The sequence below is a fragment of the Cajanus cajan genome, chromosome 3 (assembly GCF_000230855.2).
Source record: "Cajanus cajan strain Asha chromosome 3, NIPB_CcT2T_4, whole genome shotgun sequence".
Classification (NCBI taxonomy): Eukaryota; Viridiplantae; Streptophyta; class Magnoliopsida; order Fabales; family Fabaceae; genus Cajanus; species Cajanus cajan.
The window spans coordinates 54,804,953-54,819,648 of NC_138519.1; positions in this window are offsets into that span (position 1 = coordinate 54,804,953).

Here is a 14,696-nt window from a genome sequence, read left to right on the forward strand (position 1 = left end):
AAAAGACGAAACTATACTTGTAACTCTTATCAAACTTATTTGTAAGAGTTAAGCCTGGAGAGACTTGTGCAAAAAAATACGTAGTGGTTGAGCTTGAAGAGGCTTGTGCTAAAGAATACTTGGGTTTAAGTCTAGAGAGGCTTATTGAAAGAATATTTGGGTTTTAGCCAAAAGTGGTTTGTAAAGAATAAATGTATCTTGCATAAGATAGTGGAGCTCAATCTGGTTAAATTGAGAACTGGACGTAGTCTCTAGATTAGAGACCAATCAGTATAAAAGTACTTGTGCCATTTCGTTTGCTTCATTACTTCATTTGATTACTCTTCAGTACTTCATTTGTTTGTATTCTTCACTCACTCACTGTAAAATGCGTGGGTTTTTGATATATATTATTCAAATCCCCCTTCTAGTATTTATCTTTCTCTCCAACAATGTTTATGCTTACTTTGTATATTTTGTGTTGTGTTATAGTCTTATTATTCAATGGCTATTAGTATTTGTGTTATGATTATTAAGGATTATTATAATTTTGTGTTGTCAAAAAAATTATTAGTAGTGATTTTAATTGATAGTAAGACTAGTAATATGTAATTTAATACTTTTGTGTTGTGGTCTTAAATTGGAAAGACAAATTTATGATATGAGTTCTCTAATTAAATTTTTTAATTGCTATAAAAATAAAATTTTCCAATTTGAATTAATAGAATATATATATATATATATATATATATATATATGTGTGTGTGTGTGTGTGTATGTGTTTGTGCACATGTATGTGTGTGCTTAAATATATTTTTAATCTCTCAAATTTAAAATTAATCTTTTTAATTTTGTAATTTTAAAAATTCTTGTTTTAATCTGCTAAGCGAATTTAAATGTGTTGAGTGGATTAGTTGTCTTCTGAATTATACTTTCTTATATTTTTTTTCTTCAAATATATAGCAATATATATAAGATTAGTTTATATAGTAATATATATAATATTGTATTATATATATTACAATGTATATAATATATTATAAAATTTGCATTCAATATTTTATCTCATGTATACTTATAATAATTTTGAATGACACATAAATTTAAGTATATTATTAATTAAAATATTAAGATAAAGAATTATTATTTAAATAATATTTATAAAAATATTTAATAATAATTTTTTAATTTTTAAGAAAAAATATTATAATTAATTCTGTATTACACAGTTAAAATTATATTTTAATTTAAAAATTTTAAAATTAAAACTTATTCTTTAAAATATCATAAGTAATTTTAATGAAATAGAAATTTTATTATTTAAATTCAACTTATATTTTTTGGGTAGTTTAGGGTGCATGCTGCATGCATCTCTTGTAGATTTTCGCATGATTTAATTTTTTTTTATACCTAAGTTTGTATATAATTATTGATATAGATTTTCTTTTTACCTAATTTTGTATATAATTATTGATTATTAATTTTTGATACATAAAATGACATGGGCCTATGCAGATTTTGTATTGAATACAACTTTAAGCCCAATAATTATATATGCCATATCGACGGCGTTACTGCACCATAACGCAGCACCCGATCTGTCTCAGGTTTTGCAGTGTAGATCACTTCAGAGGCGAAAATCACGTGACCCAGGTTCCAATCTTTCTCCCTTCATCCACAAATTTTCTCTTCTTTATTTCTTCGATTTGTTAAAATTAATTTTGCTTGTGGAATAGGGCGCGTTGTGAGGAGTGAAAGCAATGGCAATTATGAAGGGAAAGGCTGTGATTACGAAAGTGGCAGCGTTGGCCAAGTATGGGGCGCTCCCAGGAACCATGGTGTTTGCTCTCCTCTACTCTCCCCCTAATTACTCCTCTTCTTCCAACAAGCATGCTCCTGCCACTTCCAATTAGTCAACACATTCTATTCGGTTCGCCACTTCAATCCCTATGCATTTTCTGATTTTGTTTTTTTGCATGCTAGATTTCACTTTTTGTGAGTTGTTAATTCATGTTATTGTGTTGTGGCTCACAATAGTTTATTTAATTGGGTTTATCATTGTTTTCTCATGAGAAGTGGAGTGGAAATAGAGAGATCTTAAGTCACTGGAAATTTGATTTTTGATTTGATGAGGTGTGGAATTATTATTATGTTGGATCTGGTCTGTAAATTTTTTTTGTTCATTGCATAGTGGTTGTTTGAGTAAGTAGGTTTGTCTCACAGACCCTTAATCTGGCTATCACAATGTTGTTGCTGCATTCTTTATGTTTTCTTCTCGCCCTAGGATATAAGAAATCATTTCTGGGGTGTTGGTATTTTATTTATCTCCTGTTAGTGTTACTACTCAGTGGCAATTAAGTGCTACTTTTATGGATTACTACTCAGAACCGAGTTTTCTTGTGTTGTTAGTAATATAATAAATTTTTTTGAATATGTTTAATATTAAATGTACATCTAAATTGATATGGGTATGTGCTTGTTTGGTCTAAGGTTCTTAATATTTGATCATGTAGTGCATGTTATCAGTAGTAAATGTGTAATAATGTGTGAGGAAATGTTGGGAATTATTGACTGAGGAAGAAAATTAAAGCATTTTCAAACAGATCAACTCTGGTCATAATTCGTGAATGACGTTGTTGTGCAAGGGCCTACTAGGATTGTGCTGGGATGCCTTTTATAGTTAGAATTATGTTTTTGTTCAGTGTTTTAAGAAATTTTTAAGAAAGACAGGGCTTCCTCCCGATGATTCCATTAGTTATATAGGATCTATACAACAATTACAACCAATCCTTGACCTAATAGGAGGGTTTAGATACATGAGTCAATCAACATCAGTCTTGATGGAAAACCATAATTTTTTTTTATTTAACAAAATTCTGCAAAGCAAGATTGATCTCCCTTTGGTCATCAAGATACCTTTCTAATCATATTGCCTTCCGTTCATTCCTTCTTTCAAATTGGAGCTTTCCAATTGATCTTCTATTGTGACCAAACTACCTTTGTTTTCTCATATGTCCACCCATCCATGTCAGCATTCTGATTTCCTTTTAAAATATATGTTTGCTTTTGCTGGCACTTAACTACCCAACATTCTCAACCTAATTCTACTCTTGACATTTGGAAGTGTGAAGGTATTGGTAGCATGGAAATTTTTTGCGAGTCTTAATCATTTGGATAATTCAGGAGAGCCAAGGGCTCTATATTCCTTCATATGGAAGAGTTCCTCTGTTATAACTTCTTCCCCAAATTCTAGGGTTTTTAGCACATTGCTATGGGTTCCAATTCAGTAATACTTCCTATATTCTTCCTATTTGGTGCCTAACAATTTGGTACCTAAAGCCTTTGCTAATCTTGGAAAATATTTTTCCCATGGTCAAGTCTCGCATGGAGAAGAAACTTGATGTTCTGGAATTAGTGATTTCTTAGCTGTAGAATGAGCATGACAAAAAGGGGGAGTGATCTTTTGTTCATCTCTACAATTGTTGATCTTAAGGAAACCTTGTGGCGATTGGAAGGGTGTTTGGATGATTTAGTGGCAAATTGTGAGCCAGTTCGTCGTGAGGGATGATTAGAGGGCTCATCGTTGATTGTCATCGGCGACAACTGCTAAGAAAACAATAGTGAGCTACGACAGGTGGGATTTAGTAGTGGTGATGAGAGATGACTCATCCTAGGGGTACACGATGCCGCTAAATTGTGGATCTGTGACAAAGGTTGGAGCTGTTGTTGGCCATGTGCCAAGAGGGTAAGGTGAGGGACTATAAGAAGTTTGAGATGTATCCCAACCTTCTCAAGGTTAGTGAATGTTGTGACCTCTTTGGCCTATTTATCAATGGTCTTAGAGATAAGGTAAAGGTTGAATTAAAACTCCTATCCTTTCATAGTTTTGATGAATTTATGGATCTTGTTAAATGAGTAGAAGTCGTAATTTTATATTACAAAAATGTCCCAATAAACCAATAAATAGATATAATTTGGATTTTGTGTTTGGTAAGATTATGACGAGTAGAAGGGTTCCTGTTGGTCTCAGTAGGTCTAGTGGGGTGCCCTTTTCCAATAAGAGGAGGTTAGATGTGTGGGTTTAGGAAGCAGAGGTAGGGGCTTGAAACAATTATCATGAGAAATACCGAGAGAAGCGATTGAAAGGGTTGTGTTTGTTTTGTGAGGAATGATTTACACTTGAGCATGTGTGTAAAAACAAGAATATTAGGTTTATGATCATAGAGGAGGAACACGAGGTATTGGGGAACCCAGTGAGGCATGATGTTGTTGAAGACTTGGGGAAAAGGGCCCCCAATTATAGTTAGACTATCTAAGCATGGCTGGACAGATTTCACCATGCTCCCTTCAAAGATGGGGCCATGTTGTTGACCAATAGTGAGGGTTGTCACTGATATGGGAGCCTCTCACAAAAATAAGAAAAATGGGCTTAAATAATTCATCCCAAAAAGTAATCCACCCAAATAAAGTCAAACCAACAGATGCATATTTAGTATTGATTGTTGGGCTCATTGGACTCTCCAAATTATTATCCTTAAGTTGGCTGAAAATAACAAATGTGATAATTCTTGGATTGGTTGGGTTCTTGTTAAGCCGAACCTTTTTTATCTTGCAATTTGATGACAAAGCTTTGTAAAGCTTGTACAACTCTTCTAGTTGTTGCTCTAGTCCACAAGCCTTCCATCCATTGAAAAGATCATTTGAAAATTGAAATTATTCGTCCTTGATAGATTCTTATCATTCCCTTCCTCGTTGAAGAGATTCGTACTCGAATCTAGTTCATCATCTTGTTTTGCATATGGATCCCTACCTCATCAAATTGCTTTGCCCATTGAATCTATATGTTCAATTCTTCCTTGGGCATTAAAATCAAAAGAAATTATATGGTTTGATGCACAATCAAACTTACAAGAATTAAATCCAAAATCGAATTTATGAGAAGAATTTAGAGTCTTGTACTCCTACTTTAAGGACTCTTCTATTTTTTTTTTTTCACAAGAGAGTTGTCACTTTGAAACATGGGATAAGAATATAAAGCTTTGTAGTCATTCTTTGGAAGCTCTTAGTCAAATTCCTTGAGCAAAAATCATCATAAACAAATAAAGGGTTAAAATTATAACAAGAACAAGCATAGTCCTCTTTATTTTTTGCTCTATCTTTTTCACTCTCTTTTTCAATTATTTTCTTTTCTCTCAACTCTTATTCTTTTAACTCATTTTCTTTTTCCCTCAATTCTTCTCATTTTTTTTTCTCTATTATTTCTTTTTCCTTCACCTCTTTTCTCTCTAATTTTTTTTTTCTCAACTTAATTTGATCCTCACTTGATTCTTTAGGTAAAAGTGGTGCAAGTTTGATCTATGTCCTCATGTACAAAAGAGATCTTATTTGTGTAGCCATCATGTATAACTCTCCTATCATATTGCCAAGGCTTCTCAAGAAGCAAATGACAAGCCTCCATGGGAACCACATCACATATAACTGTATCATCATACTTCCCTATGGAAAATTCCACCTCCACATGACAGACATTTTACCATTTCACTATGCCATTGAAGCTTGTATGGTTACGGGTGTGGTTTTGTCTTTGGTCCCAATTTAGACACCATTGTAGCCATACAACATTGGTACAATTCCTTCCATCAATAGTCACCTTCCCTTAGATGAGACTCTAGTGTGGAAAATGTTCTCCTTTGGGCTCTCATCCATGTATCTTGCATGCCTTCCCAACATCTTTCTTACCATAAACAAATCTCCCTCTGGTACCATTTTGTAATATCCTTCTCTTCCATGTCTCCTAAGCCTCCTATCTGCTTCAACTTTCTCATGCCCTCCATCACTTCTATGACAAGATGAATAGTACATATCTATAAGAAAATGGCTAGCACAAATAATATAAATAGGGACCTCATCACTCAACTTAGTGTTTCACTCAAAGTTTATTCGTGTTTCTCTCTTCTAAGGCTTTTTCTATAATGTGGACACTTGCCTTTTACCACTCAATTCCTCTTATAAGTTCTTAAGAGAGAACCTTATTTATGATTTTTTAAAGATATCAAGGGGATAATCAGGTGACTTAGAATTTATTGTGCTCCTTCCTGCAGTTGTCATTCTCATAGTCTCCTCTGACTGTTTTTCCCTTTACTCCGTGAATTTGATTTTCTCACAATCACAAGTCATTGGTTATCTTTCTTAGTTTCTGTTTTCTATGATTTTAATTTGGATGATCTATTTTAGTCTTAGAGTTAGAGGTCTAAACAAGGTGTTTTAAGCTATGTTTTGCTACTCGAATGGAGTATTTTAAGTTGTTTGGTTGGTCATTTCAGTTTTGTATGAAGTTTAGTTATTGACTTTATTTTGCTTATAAATCTATAATTATGAATTGAAGCTTAAAATGGTTTTTTCCCTCTTATTCATGATATGTTAGATGCATATATAAAAAATTTATATGCATATATTTGGATTTTATAAATTTTGTAGACTCTTATGTATCATGTGATGATTCCACCAGTTACGATTCTGTGACCCTTTCCCGAGTCCAATTAGAATCTCGATGTTGACTACCTTGATTATACTTGTGGACTACTTGGAGAGATTTTAAAATTTATCGTGTCAATTTGCAAAAGGATCTTTAAGGGACTTGTACTCTTTTGCTGAAATAAATTAATATAAAAACATACTTCATTTAATTTTTATGGTGACTGCACAATGAACCTATATCATGAACCAATGATCCCAAAAGCTAAAGTTGTTAGGTGAAATCACAGGAATGGTTTTATGTTACATCTTTTTTTTTTTTGGTGTGTGATTTTATTACATCTCTAACAAGCCTTCTCGTGCAAGAGCCATTTGGGCTTGAAAGTTGATATTGTATAGACCAGCCTACCTTGTTCTAAAATTCAATTTTTTGATTAAAAGAACAAGGGAAGGTAAGGATTGAACTCTAAACCATTTGATAAAAAATGCTTGGATACCAAGTTGTGCATCGTCACTCCCCAAAGCTTAAGTTGTAGGTGAAGATACATGAAAGATTTTTTGTTTTACATCTCTAACAGCCATTTACTTTTATTTTGTTATAAGAAAGAAACAAGAGTAAGGATTGTAGTTGACAGGAGAATTTTAATCAACAAACTACTAAGACTGGACATTAAATCTATCAGTCCTCCAATTGTCTAAGGCCATAAACTAGCATTATACAATCCTTGGTAGAATTAATGGCCCAAACAACTATGATGCTATGACCTACAAATCTGGAAATTTACCTTAATTTTCTCTTCCCCTTTATAAAACTTTAGTAACATACGTATAATCTTAGTACTTAACTTGCACATACCTAATGCTATGAAATGCTTTATTAGTTCCTCTTAGTAACTTATGGATCCCTTGGAAGAGTTCAAGGAAGTCTTGCATAGAATCATGCATAATGCATGATTCTTTTGTTTCTCTACATGTATTTGTTGTTAGCATGCATACTTTGGTAACAGTGACTGCTGGGGAGACCTTGTAATCACAGTTATCCGAACTAAGGACCATGTCTTTCTTAGTTGCAGATCTAGTTATATGACGCCCAAATGTGTGCGTTGATTGTTGGCATTAATTATAATGATTTACTCTTAACAGCATGCACAGTATTTTATTGGAAACAAGTGCCTTTAAATTTTTTTCACAGTAAGTCAGTATTCATAGCATCATCGAGTAACTCATGTATGTGATCCTACTATATTATTAAAGTGAATTTGGGCATTTACACTTTCTGATGTACAAAAGAATTTGAATTAACGTTGTGTTCTAATAGTTTAATTTTTCTAATGGAACAGGGATATGGATTGCTTGTTGATGCAAGTTAGCAATGTGAGTGTCCTTTAATGTTTTGTAATAAAGAAGATGACTAGAGATTTTCTTGAAAATTTCACATTTTGGTTGTCTTGGGGAGACAATGTTTCTTCTGGATTATATGCAGTCAAAGACTTTTTTTTTTCCTGAGCAATACTGATTAAAAAATACAATCAATGTACGTAGCCCCATTTATTATCAACTTTTGTAGATTACCATTTTGAACATATATGGAGTTGGATCTTCGTATTCCTATTTGAGCATTTTACTTGATTTTGGTACTTAGCGCTATTATTAATATAGGACAACTTTATCATTTGCATTATATATCGGTTAATTTGGGTGGCTTATTGCTTTTGGTTGGTATAGTAAATGCATTGGGTTTTGAATGAACATCTGAATTCCAAACCCTTCACTACCTTTCCGTGGGTTTTTCCATGCTCAATGGACAGTTGGACACGGTTTTGAATAGGTTGTCCCTGAAAATCGTGAGACATATTTGGTGCATCTTTACTTTCACTTTGCGTCAACTTAGACGTGGATCGGACAAGCAACTAATTGTTGCTTTTGGTGCATTCTGACGAGAAAATGTGGAGAACAGATGCAGTACCGAACATGCACTTATTCTTGGCTTGGACCGACAATTTTTTCAAAACAGTTTTTCGAACTAGATTCTGTTACTTAAAGCGATTTCCGACCCAACAGTTACATAAAAGTTAATGTGCTGATTTTGCTGTGAAGTAATAGTTGTTAAAAGTAATATATGTTCTCATTCGGCTGTGAAGAGACTATAATAGCTTTAATGTGGCACTATGATGTGTCCTTATATGTGATTCTTTAATCTAAACTATAGTCTTTTATGTTTACTTTTCAACCCAACAAACGAATTTAGTTTAGAGGTTGTCTCACTATCCATATCTCTCATATGCGTCTACATGATGAAGTAATCTCACTTTCCTCTTATCTTAGATGGCAATCTTCAATGTGTATGAAGGATTACTGCCATTCTAAGGCTATTGTTATATGTGTTCTTGGGGTTCTTCTCTTGGTTTTTTTCTAAAAGCACTCTTACCTTGTTAGAAAACTAATGCATAATTTAACTTAATCTTTATCTCTCTTTCTAATAAGACTTATGTTGGGCTCAAGAGTCCAAACTCAAAGACTCATCTCAAACTCAGCTTATTTTTATTTTATTCTATTTATTGAAAAAATCCTTTATTTATATTATAAACTCAAATTAATTATTTAAACTTATATTGTAAATAATATTAAAAAATTATTTTATCTTTATTTTAAAAAAATTGGATGTTACAAGTAGTTCAACCTTGCTTAACATCAATCTCTCATATCTCCATCTTGTTATCACTATTAGCAAGGACTTACTCTTGCTTACTGTAAAACCCACAAGATCTCACTCAAGCTTTCTTTCTTACCATAGGTTCTCTACACTTAATGTCGATGATACAAAAATCTTTATGAAATAGGTTTTTCTACGTAATAATGTTCCTATATATCCATTCTTTATACATAATAATCCTATAGTTTCTTAAGAACATTTGACCACAATTTTAGTCAATTATGGCTTCCTAAGTGATGGAATTCTCTTGGAGAAGTCATGGTTGAATTCCTTTAAGATCATTCCATGCTCCTTAGGTTCCCTTCCAAAGATCCAAATCACCTGAAGAAATTAGAAAATGATGGAGAAGTTATGAAAGGAGGCATGCCACCTTCCAAGGGAGGATGAGCAAGATTGATGCACTTGCCATAAGGAAAGTTTTTTTTTTTTTTGATGAAAGTGCTTAAGGAGAGAAATTCTCCTAAGAGACTTTTGAGAGATATTTGGGAGAGAATTTCAGAAAATCAATTCTCATTGCAATCAAAAGTGGCAGAATACAATGGAGTAAGACCTTAAATGGATCTTGGAAACTTACGGAGCAAGCTAAGTTAACCTAGGTTAAGACTTAACCAAGGTAGCTTAACCTTGGGTGAGCTCGGTGCCAATTTGAATTTGAAATTCAAATTTGGCTGGTCCTAAAACTCACTCCATGATGACATCATGCCAAGTCCTAAAGGAGTCAAGAGAAGTGTGGTAGGCTTAAAAGAAATAAGGTTTAAGCTCTTATTGAACTTTGGATTATTTTTAGTAACTTTCTCTTCTTTATTATATTTTCTTGATTTTTGACCTTGTATTTTAGGCTAAGTAGTGCGGGAATTTATTTCCTTATAATTAGTATTTTTAGAGTACAATTAGTATTTTGGGAGAGGTGTAACTAGAAAAAGGTATTTTGGACTTATTGAGCTTGATTGACCCATGAGAACATTTCTTGGATGCATAGCCTTTAAAGTTGACATCCACTTGGTGAAGAACAAGTGGTGGACGTGCACTTGAGAGGAAACCAATTGGTTAGATGTCAACATCAAAGGGAGGGGGGAACAAGATGTCTCATGGTTCATTCAACACTCTAACAAATCACATGACCTTATCTAGTTACACCTTTGATATCTTGACATGTGACAAGCTCTCATTGGTTCTTTTAGTCTTAGGATAGTGACATTCCAAACATGTAACTATAGTTGGTTAGCTTGAGTATTGTTGAGATGATGGAGATCATTTAGATGACTTGAAGACTCCTCAAGAAATTTTAGTTTTGATGATGTTTATGTATAGAAGGTGTTTGAGCCTATGCAAAAGGATATTGTATTGATTGTAATAGATATATACTTGTGTGTGTTTGTTTATGATTGATGATGATAATGAATGCATAATTCAAGAACTAATCAAGTTTTTTAAAAAACCAAGAATTTGTTTTTTTAGTATTTCCATGAGTAAACATAAAGTAATAGATTATCTTGAAAAGGATAATTTACTACCAAGTGTTTAAACATAGAAATATGACTTGATTCAAACAAGAGTTTTCAAGGTAATTTTGTTAATCAATTACCATTCAGGGTAATAGATTACCAAATCTGTTACTATAAAAGAATATTTAAATGTCCTTTGTGTTAATAGATTACCATGTCTGTTACTAGAAAATGTTTTTCAAGTACTCTCTAAGGTAACAGATTACCAAAGTTGGTAATAGATTAAAACAAATTCTCTTGCTTGAAACAAGGCTGAAGAATCAAAATTTTCATCGTATTAATCGATTACCACAAGAGATAATCGATTATCACATAATGAAAGGTAATCCTGGATCTTAGAAAGCTCGGGATAATCGATTACCATATCCCGTAATCGATTACCCTAGAGATATTTGTGTTTCTGGTTCATTTTAAAGAGATGGTAATAGATTACCATATCAGGTAATAAATTACCTCTGTTATTACTCTTTATAACTGAATCACATCTTTCACTTTATAAAATCTATCCTTTTGAAATTAAAAAGAGAACTTTTTTAAGAATTTTTGAAAATCTTTTGAAAGAAAAACATTTGAGAAAAAAGATTTCTTTCAGAAACAAGATTCAAGGCTTATCAAAGAATTTTTCTGAAATTTCAAGAAGTGCAAAGATAGAACATGAGTTATTGAAAGAAGGAATTCAAGAAATGTATTCAAGAGTGAAAGGTCAATATTTACACGAAATTAGGTGATATCTTTTTGATCTTTAAACTTGTATTTTCGTTTTGATTGGTGTATCTCTTGAGATAGGGTGTCTCAACAAGAGATGTTGAAATCTTGAGTAGCGTTTCTCAAGTAATTTCTATGGGGTACAAAAATTTTGTTTGTTTTCAATCTTGTGGTGTCAAGATTGATGTTTGTTTGAATTCTTGTAATATTGTGTATGCAAGGTGTTTGTAAACAATATTATAGTAAATTATTTTTGATTTAGTGGGGTGCTAAATCAGGGAAAACTGGATGTAGGCCAAGTGGATGGCTGAACCAGTATAAATTTCTGTGTTCTTTATCTTTTTACCCTTATCTTTAAAGAATCTTGTTAATTTCTTGTTTAAAGGTTTTAAAGATTTTAAAGATTTCTGAGATATGAAATTTCAATTGTAGTACTAACTCTGATCATTATTCTTGTAATTGAAATTGATTAAAAAGAAGGTAATATTAAAATCAACCTTGGTTACAAGTGATTGTTTCGCTGCATTAACTTTGATATTCTGATACGTTGGTAATAAACCTTGTAATCTATTGTTCTTTGTTAATTCAAATTGAGTGAAGGTTGAATTTTAGATATCTTGGTAGGTCTTTATCAAGAATTATCGAAAAGTGAGTCATCTTAGGATAGAATCTATTCAACCCCCTATTCTAGATTCTAGTAAACTGAGACCAACAAGTACAAGTTAACTAACATTGGTTATACTTAACCAAGGTTAGAGTCTAGCTTGCACCATAAGCCAACCAAACTCTATATATACCTTTCTATCATATGTACATGCCATTTCTGAGCATTTTATGAGAAATAACATTGAGTTTTATTTTCCAAAATTCTAGTTCTCTCTCTTGGGAAAAATTACCTCCTTATGAACTTTTATCAAGGAATTCTTCCTTGTTGCAAGTTCTTCACATTTCTTGCTTATCTTCCTTGATGTGAGGCGCCTCTCTTCTACTCTTCTCCACCATTTGTAGATTTCTTTTGAGTTTTAAGATCCATGGAAGAAGATTGAGAGCAAATTAAAAGCTAGTTGAAGAGACACATCAACCATCTCCAAACTAGTTTCATCACTAATGAAAACCATTGGAGAGATGGTTGGTGAGTCCCTCCACTAGTCTCCATGTTGTGTCCAGTCTTCTTCCATGACTGAACAAGCTTTAGGAAAAACCAAAAATGGTGAAAAAAGGGAGAATATGGTGTGCCACTTTCTATGGAGAAAGATAAGCAAGAAGTGTTAATCTTGCCACAAGGAGGAATTTCTTGATAAAAAATCTTAAGGAAAGATTTCTCCAAGGAAGAGAACTAAAATTTTTAGAAGAGAAAATCAAAGGTTTATTCTCATTTACATCCAAAAGTGATTCGGCCAAGGTACAAGGATACAAATATATCGAGTTTAGTTGGCTTATAGTGCAAGGTAGAATAAAAATGGTTAAGTGTAACTATGGTTAGCTATCTTCTACTTAAGCTAACCAACCCTAGTTAATTTTTTAGAAGCTTATGGAGCAAGCTAAGTTAATCCTAGTAAAATATAACCTACCAGTTAACTCTAACTACCTTGCCTAATCATCACAACTATCAAACTAATGATTACATTTAACAAGTTATTGAGATGACACTATTAAAGCCATGTAACTTAATTTGTAACTTGGATGACAAGCTTAGCTTGGTTTTGACGTTCAAACCACTTGCATAAGCAAGTAGACGTCCAATCCAAATGCATCAAAAGATGTTTGGGTTATCCAAGCTCAAATAAGTCTAACAACACTTAGCTAGTTACACCTCTTCTAATTTACTAATTACACCCTTGAGTAAAAATAATAGAAAGACAAAATTACCTACACTACTTGAACCAAAATACAAGGTCAAAATAAAGGACAATATTTACAAGAAAAATATACATAAAAAGAAGAATGAACTATGAAATAAGCTTATATCTCAACAGAAGCTTAGGCCTTCTACCTTCACCTTGAGTCCACTCCTTTTATATTCTTCTTGACATTGCCCTTGTGATAGGTCGTGTGGTAGACAATATGTCACTAATCACTCCATGTGCACCCATTTGCTTTTAGATCTAAGGAGGTTAAGACTTAATTTGCATGTCATGTGAGTTGCATTTGAATTTGATTTAAACATATCCATGTGTGCCCTCCACATGGTTGGTCACATGGATTGATCTAATCAATTCAAATGTTACTCCTAGGCCTAAATATAAATTGCACCTTTTAGGTCTAAGAAAATACAAGAGGAAAAAAAAAAAAAGGTTCCTACACTACTTGACCCACAATACAAGGCCCAAAACAACTATACTACATGGCTCAGAATACAAGACCCAAACTAAAGCAAGTATTTACAACTAAATGGGAGGTATTGGACTTAAATGTCTAGTAGCCTATAACTTGAGATGAGCTTAGGCCTTTTAACCTCACCACAAGACCGATCCTCCTAGATCTAGGGGTGTTCATGGATCGGTTTTTTGAAAAAACCGATCCAAACCGAACCGAATCGTTTTATAAAAGTGGATCGGTTAACTGATCCATTTTTTATAAAGTGGATCGGTTTGGTTTTTCTAAAATATGGATCGGTTTTTTTGAAATTGGATCGGTTCGGTGCGGTGCAGTTATCCACTTTTTTACTCACATATGGATCGGTTTTTTTAGAAAACCAAACCGAACCGAACCGATCCACTTTGTAAAAATGGATCGGATAACTGAAGCGGTTTTATAAAGTGGTTCGTTCGGATTTTTTTTCAAAATGGATCGGATTTTTCAATATGGATCGGTTCGGTTATGGATCGGTTCGGATCAATTTGGATTTTTTGCACACCCCTACCTAGATCCTCTTAGCCATAACTGTAGTAGTAGGACCCTTGGCAATGCCTATTTCATCACTAAGACATATTCAACAACACTAAAATATCCAATAATCTAACATACCAATTTTCAAAGGAATACACTAACATACAAGAAACATCGCAACACACCAAATTTCAAAGGAATACGCTAACATACAATTCAATCAATAAATTAACCATCATACAAAATAAAGGACTTGGGAAACGTCACATTCCCCTCATACTCAATCATGCGATAGAAACCAATTGGTGTCTAAGGTAATCACCTATAGCTGAAACCCAAGTCACACTTGTGAGTGAAACAATCTCACTCTCTCTTTACTTGAAAAACGAAAAACTTGACAAGAGATTTGGAGAGACGCAACCATGTTTTTAGAGTTCTTTGTTCTCCGACGCAACAACTTTAATGACACAAAAGTTTCCAGAACCAAGAAA